Source organism: Podarcis raffonei, chromosome 4, assembly GCF_027172205.1.
Source record: "Podarcis raffonei isolate rPodRaf1 chromosome 4, rPodRaf1.pri, whole genome shotgun sequence".
NCBI classification, from domain to species: domain Eukaryota; kingdom Metazoa; phylum Chordata; class Lepidosauria; order Squamata; family Lacertidae; genus Podarcis; species Podarcis raffonei.
Genome location: NC_070605.1, coordinates 86,032,379 through 86,039,850, shown reverse-complemented (window position 1 = coordinate 86,039,850; position 7,472 = coordinate 86,032,379).

Genomic DNA, 7,472 nt, shown 5'->3' with positions numbered 1-7,472 from the left:
ACCCAAGAAGGCTGATCAGGCTCCTGGCGAGTCCGTTTACATAAGCAGGGATCTGTGTTTGGCCTAGCGAGCCACAAGCTGTAGAGTGATTGAGGTAAGGACAATAGAGGAATTTGCAGGAGCAGAGTGGAATGCGTCTTTGGAGACTGGTCTTCTTTCCATGGGGAAAATGTATATTCTTCAACAGCTCTGCCTGAGAACAAACAGTAGGAGTGGCTAACTTCTGGTCAGCATCTGGTACTCCATTTTCTGAACCCTAAGCATTTCAGGGATCAGAGCAGCGCTCTTTGGGCCCATATCGAAGATGCCATTTCTTCTCTTTGCCATAATAACCCCTGTCTGATGCTGGGTTAACCAGTCATCACTTGTTACGACTCTGGAGCTCTTAAAAAGACACTACCATTATTTCTCCCTCACCAAGGTACAGTTCTACCTTGGATCTCAAACGCCTTGCGACTCGAACGTTTTGACTCCCAAACGCCACAAACCCGGAAACAAGTGTTCTGGTTTGCGGACGTTCTTTGGAAGCTGAACATCCAACACGGCTTCCAATTGAGTGCAGGAAACTCCTGCAGCCAATCAGAAGTCGCGCCTTGGTTGTCAAACGTTTTTGGAAGTCGAACGGACTCCCGGGATGGATTCCGTTCAACAACCAAGATATGACTGTATCAATGTTTCTCAAACTTGGGTCTCCAGCTGTTGTTGGACTACAACTCCCATCACTCCTAGCTAGCAGGAACAATGGTCATGGATGATGGGCGTTGTAGTCCAACAAACAGCTGGAGACCCAAGTTTGAGAAATACCGGTATATGAACAAAGTGCCCCAAGCATGCGGATGTTAAGTATGTTCTGTGTTCTGCAGTTGCACATGGAAAAGGTACAGAATATGGTAGCAGTCACAGAATTCATTGTCTTCAGAATGTCAACTTTCTTCTGAAGATTTGGAGGGTTGGCATGAGGTTTCAGTGCCTTGCTTACCACTTTGCTCCCTCGCCCAGGACTGGCCAGCCTAAATGGTGCAAAGTAGTAAACCTTACAGAATAAATTAAAAAAAATAAGGCTATGCAAATTAGCAAATCTGGTTCGCCAGAAGTGGCTTAGTCATGCTGGCCACATGACCTGGAAGCTGTCTGCGGACAAACGCCAGCTCCCTCGGCCTATAGAGCGAGATGAGCACGCAAACCCAGAGTCGTCCACGACTGGACCTAACGGTCAGTGGTACCTTTACCTTTACTCCCAGCCCTGACTCTATACCGTCTCAGTTTTAGGTGTTTGTCATCTCTGTTATAGAGAAGAGTATAGCTTAACCTGCAAATGATTTGCTGCATTTGAGAGCTCGCTCTTACTATTTCCATGGCAAAAGAAACTACCCACATATTCTCAGAGGTCTAGCACCTATCAGTGTCGAAAATGTTGGATCCCTATCTTTACCTATGTTTATCTAAAGAGCACTCAGTTAGCATTTTATAAATCTCAGACATAACCAAACCTAGAGTAGTAAATAATAAAACATGGGCAGGTCCCATTAATGCCTGTATGAATGGGGTGCGTGCAAGAGAAAATGTGTTTGTAATAAACATGTTGTGCATTGCCAGGAGCAGATCACATTTTTTGTGCACTGAAAGATATTACTGCTAGTTAAAATAGGTTTAAAGCTTACAACAAGGATGAACCTCTACTTACGACCACCTCTACTTGGGCCCGATCCAAGTCGCAACCGTGGCAAACCCAGAAGTAAATTCGCGCACACGCAGAAGCGGCTTCTGCCGTCTGCGCACTCGCAGAAGCGGCTGTCGCTGTCTGCACATGCGTACAATGGCAATTCTACCAGTGACCCGTTTCGCCTAAAGGACGGGCCACCAGAACGGATTATGGTGGTAAGTAGAGGTTCCACTGTGTTGTTGTTGTTTAGTCGTTTAGTCATGTCCGACTCTTCGTGACCCCATGGACCAGAGCACGCCAGGCACTCCTGTCTTCCACTGCCTCCCACAGTTTGGTCAGACTCATGCTGGTAGCTTTGAGAACACTATCCAACCATCTTGTCCTCTGTCGTCCCCTTCTCCTTGTGCCCTCGATCTTTCCCAACATCAGGGTCTTTTCCAGGGAGTCTTCTCTTCTCATGAGGTGGCCAAAGTATTGGGGCCTCAGCTTCAGGATCTGTCCTTCCAGTGAGCACTCAGGGCTGATTTCCTTCAGAATGGATAGGTTTGATCTTCTTGCAGTCCATGGGACTCTCAAGAGTCTCCTCCAGCACCATAATTCAAAAGCATCAATTCTTCGGCAATCAGCCTTCTTTGCGGTCCAGCTCTCACTTCCATACATCCCTACTGGGAGAACCATAATAGAAATTAATAAAATTGTTCTGGGTTATATATAATCTGAGCTAAAAAAGCAGGCACCGCCAATATGATGCCTGTGAGTACCCTTCATGGTGTCTGCAAAGGATCTCAGTAAATATCCCCTCAAAAACCCACATCCTCAATGCCGTTCTTGCTTCCACTGACTTAGCCTGCCCTACACCAGCCCCCATAAACATGTAAAGATTGAACACCCACCCATTCAAAACAGAGGAGGAGCAGGCACTGACTGGGGGCATGTTTACACCTTTTCCGTTTTTCCACATTTCTGTCTCTTTTCTGCTTCTCTAGATGTGGCAACCATTTTTTTTTTTTTAATGCCCTTCACCCTGTGGCAGCTATTTTGTGACTGGTGCCCACCCATGGCACTTTTCCCAAATTCCAAACATGACCACAGGCCCATAAAAGTTGGCAGCTTCAAGGCTAGTCAGATCCTTGGCCCTGTGGCGAGATCCACTGTTGTTAAAGCATCCCTGGCTGGCCCTACTAGGAGGTAGAGAGAGACGTTAACCACAGATAGCAGATTTGAGGCAAGGTTAAAAAGGATGGCAAATTCCTAGAATATGTAATCTTTCCCCCCACAGGTGAGTTCAGAACATGGGATGTTGTTTCTCAGGCACTAAATGTGCCCCTCTCTGCTGAGGAACATCATTTAGGCAGCAGTTCCTAAACTGTTGAAATAAAAGTAGTAGAGAATAAGCCTTATTGATGGTGGTAGGTAGTAAATATGCATATGAATGGACGACTAAAGGACATTCCACCAGGAAATTTCTCTGCACAAGCACCTACTGAAATGAATGAAAGCTGCAAAAAGAATTGTGCACGATGTTGCCAATGTGTTATGGTGTGTCACCATAGATAGGGTTTTTATAAAACTGCCCTCATCACTTTGAGCTCATGACAAACTATATTGGAACGTTAAACAGAACTATAATGAAACAATGGTGGGTTGTTTTCTATCATCCTCTGAGGCTGTGTACATTTAAAGTTCATGGCTTCCGGCAAAGAATCCCGAGAACTGGTTTACCCCTCAGAGAGCTACAACTCCTAGCACCCTTAACAAACACTACAGTTCCCATGATTCTTTGGCAATTAGGGTGAAAGCAGATGCGTAAGAAATCAAAGGTCTTGTGTCCTAGGTCTTAAGAGATTGAATAATTCAACCGTAGTGAATATGCTGTACACACTCTTATTTCTGGTGAAAAATACCATAGAAAAAGTAAAATGCATGGGTGAATGTCCTAGATATGAAATGTATTCATGTGCTTTAGTATTAGCCATAAACTCTGTGCGCATGTGTGTGCGCGCGCACACAAACACACACTCACTGTTTTCATCTTGCCATGCTCTTTAGCAGTTAGTTTGAGAGAGGCGAAAGTATTAATGTTGGCATGGTCAATCCAACATTGGTTCTGATCGACTGTTTACCACTAACAGTCGACTAGCACTTTTAACCTCTGAAGTCAATGGGAAACCGAATAAATTGTCTATTTGAATCTGCTCAGTATTATTGCTACTGTTTCTAGTATTTCAGTACTGTACATATATGATATTTGTAATTCTATTTAAAATGTAGTCTTCATTGTATGATGTATGGGGGTATTTTTCCCTTGATGAGTTTATTTTAATGTGTCTTAGAGCTGTTACACTCGATCCTAAATTCCTCTGTGGAAAGCACCTTGGGCAGATCCTGACATGCAACAAAATCCACATGTGGGTTTTTAACAAATTGCCTTCCGTGCAGGAATTTGGTCACCTGTGGAACATGCGTTGGTCATATATTATGGATGCAGAGCATAAATGCTCTCTAATCTTTAGACAATTGTGTATTCTAAATATATTATCCTCACATTTCATTTTGTCCAGTATTTTTGAGAATAGTAACCTTTCCAGAAATGGTGGTTTTCCGTACACTGATTGGGGTTGCCAACTTTACATACACACACACACACACACACACACACACACACACACACACAGTGGTACCTCTAGTTGCAGACGTGATCCGTTCTGGGGTGCCATTTGCACCCCTGAAAAGTCCACAACTAGAGCGGCGCTTCTGCGCATGCGCGGAACGCACAGAACGCTTCTGCGCATTCAGTGAATCCTGGAAGTATACACTTCTGGGTTTGCCTCGTTCGCAAGCTGAAAAGATGCAACATGAACCTTACGCAACACGAGGTATGACTGTACTGATTCCTGATGCTGTGCCTTTAAAAGCAGATTATGCTGCAGACAGTAGCAAGTCATAATGGTTACTTCCATGCTGCCAAAAACGTCACATGTGAATTTCTGCAGATCAAACTGCTAACATCTGAGCAGGATGTTGCTGTCCTTCTGATCAGCTGGCAACCTTAAGGCTGATGTGGAAGAGAGGAGCAAGGCAAGCCTAACAGATCTATCTATAAGCTCTTTTTAAAAATGTAGCCAAATAAGGAACTACCTCTACTATACACATATTTTCTGAAGCAATACAAACCTAAGATAATTAAACAGACAGGAAAAGGTCTGACTGTTTTTAAATTTCCACTATTTAGACATCCCAATTGGATACAGAGTTCTTCCCCAACCACTTGGTCTCTTCCTCTCTCTTTGCATCCCTTAACTGAATTGTTTCATGCATTCCATTGCCGCTTGATCCCATGTAAAGTATAAACCTGCCAGCTTATGGAAACAACCCTTCATTTATCTGACGAAGTGGACTCTAGCCCACAAAATCTTGATGCCTTAATCAATCGGTTAAGTCTTTAAGGTGACATAGAACCATTTGCTGGTTTTGTCACAACAGATTAACAGAAGTAGACCTCTGGAAACTGTGAAGATCCCGTGAATTTCTCTGTGCTGGATCATGGCCTACAGGTGTAATACAATAAACGCTGGTCATATAAATAGTGTGGTGTACATTGGGTTGTGGCTCTTAATTAAAAGTACAAGGAAACAATATTTCGGCTCTCCAATGAATGATGGACGCAAAAGAGGTTTACGTATACAGTATACCATGTGGTTCTTGGTTCAGAATTGCCCTTCACTGCCATTGAAATGTTTTCCCCTTTTTCTCAGCAAAACGGGATACATTCACGGAGAGATCTGTACTGCTTTTCCATAGAGTTTTATCTTCCCCTCGCTGCTCATACCAGAGCAGGTGGATTAGGAGAGGTAAATTAGGCTGCTTGTAGCAGCTAATATTCTTTGTTTTAATATAGTTTTATGAACATGTAAAATATTTGTGGATTTTGCTTTTTATGGATACTTAAAAATCAACTGTTACGGTTACTACAATGTAAGCAAACTGAATTATCAATAAAGATATTTGTACATTGTTTTGTTAGATAAAGTGTTCTTTCTGCCCGCACCTTTCATTGATTTAGATGAACTTACCCTTACTTCAGTATCTCAAAAGATAAACTATAGATCTGTTTACAGTCACTGTTTACAGCTTTTTTTTTTATTAAATAACTAAAAAATGGGCTTCATGACCCCTGACAAATGTAAATAATTGGAAGAGAGTTTTTCCTTTAAAATGATCACTTGCCATCTCTGGCTGCACTTCAAGCGACTCGTTTAACAACCTTATATTTTTCATAAAAGCACCAATTCATACCTTTTGTGGACTAATACACAGTGATAAGTTTTCAGATACGGACGCATGTGGCAACATCACATGCCCCATGTAGGAAAAGATTTACCGTATATTAATCTGCAAATCGGGTACATCAGGGTTATGGATTCGAGTCCCATGTTGGGCGTAAAATACCTTCTTTGCAGGGGGTTATACTAGATGATCCTTGTGGTCCCTTCCAACTCTACGATTTGTTTTACTGTGATAAAAAAACCCTGCTCCTTTTCCTTTGTGGGGTATTCCAGAGCCCGTATAGCGTCCTTAAGTGGGTTCCCTGTCAGTAGGAGAAAATAAGAGGCCAACCAGAGTATATTGAGAAGCAAAGTGTCTAGTAAGCCTGATTTTTAATGAAGGAACAGTTGCAACAGGGTCCCCACTCACCACACGCAGGAGGGAGGAGAACCCTGAACAATGGTGCACAAGCCCTTATATAGACTTTTGAAATTGCCCACTCTTTAGCCCAAGACCACCACCCCTAAAACATACATACCGGTACATCACAGAAAGAGTTGGTCTACAGCAGAAATCCTGTCTGTCAGGATACCTGATAATGGTCACTGACCGCATTACCTGGGCATTATTTTGTGATGGTTAATACTTTAGTTCCTGAATCCAGGTCACAGGCTCATCCTATTCATACATAAATGCGCCCTTAAGACAGGATTTGCAAGCAAAAAGACAATGGGAAGGCTTTCCCTATTTGCCTCCCTTACAGCAGAGGAATATTTGAGTCAAAATGGGTTCAGGATTGCTCTCCCATACTATTTCAGACATGTGGTTCATATATTTAGATATGTGTGCATTTTTGAACATTTATTCTGTATCTAAGACCTTAAAATTATTATAACATTATAAATAAACAAACCCACCCCGCTTCTTCTATCATTTCATAATTACTGTAGCACACACCCCAGTGCTCTTCCTATTACCTAAGGGAAACAGCCTTTGCTTTTTGCTCTGTGCCCAAACATCCTCTCTGCCTTTAGATGAGCAGGACATTGAAAGAGCCACACCTAGCGGCTGGGTCCAAACATTTAGAAGTTATCAGGACATCCTCAGTGATGCTTTTCCTTCCGCCCAACTCTCGGTTCCGTTGCTACTGCCACATATACACTGGAGTTTCCTTTGATGGCAGATGGTGCCTTGGAATTACCAGGTTGACGAGAGACCAGTGTATAGTTTACTTAAAAGGGGGGTGGAGAGAATAATGCTGTAGCGGCAACAACATTCAAGCGATACCTTTCCCTTTTGGCACTTTTGGTCTAGTTCTGAATGAACACGTTGGTCTCAGGTTTGGTCCATGTTGGCAACCGGCATTGGGGATGGAAATCAATTCAGCTCAAACCTGTTAGAGCAACAGTCTCTGAAACGAGAACTCGAAACACAGCTCTCCTTAAAAATTTGTACTTTTCCGAATTTTGCAGTACATTTTGTAATACAATGTATATACAAATGCATCTGCTAGGTGGAAGTTTGCATAAAACTTATATATATG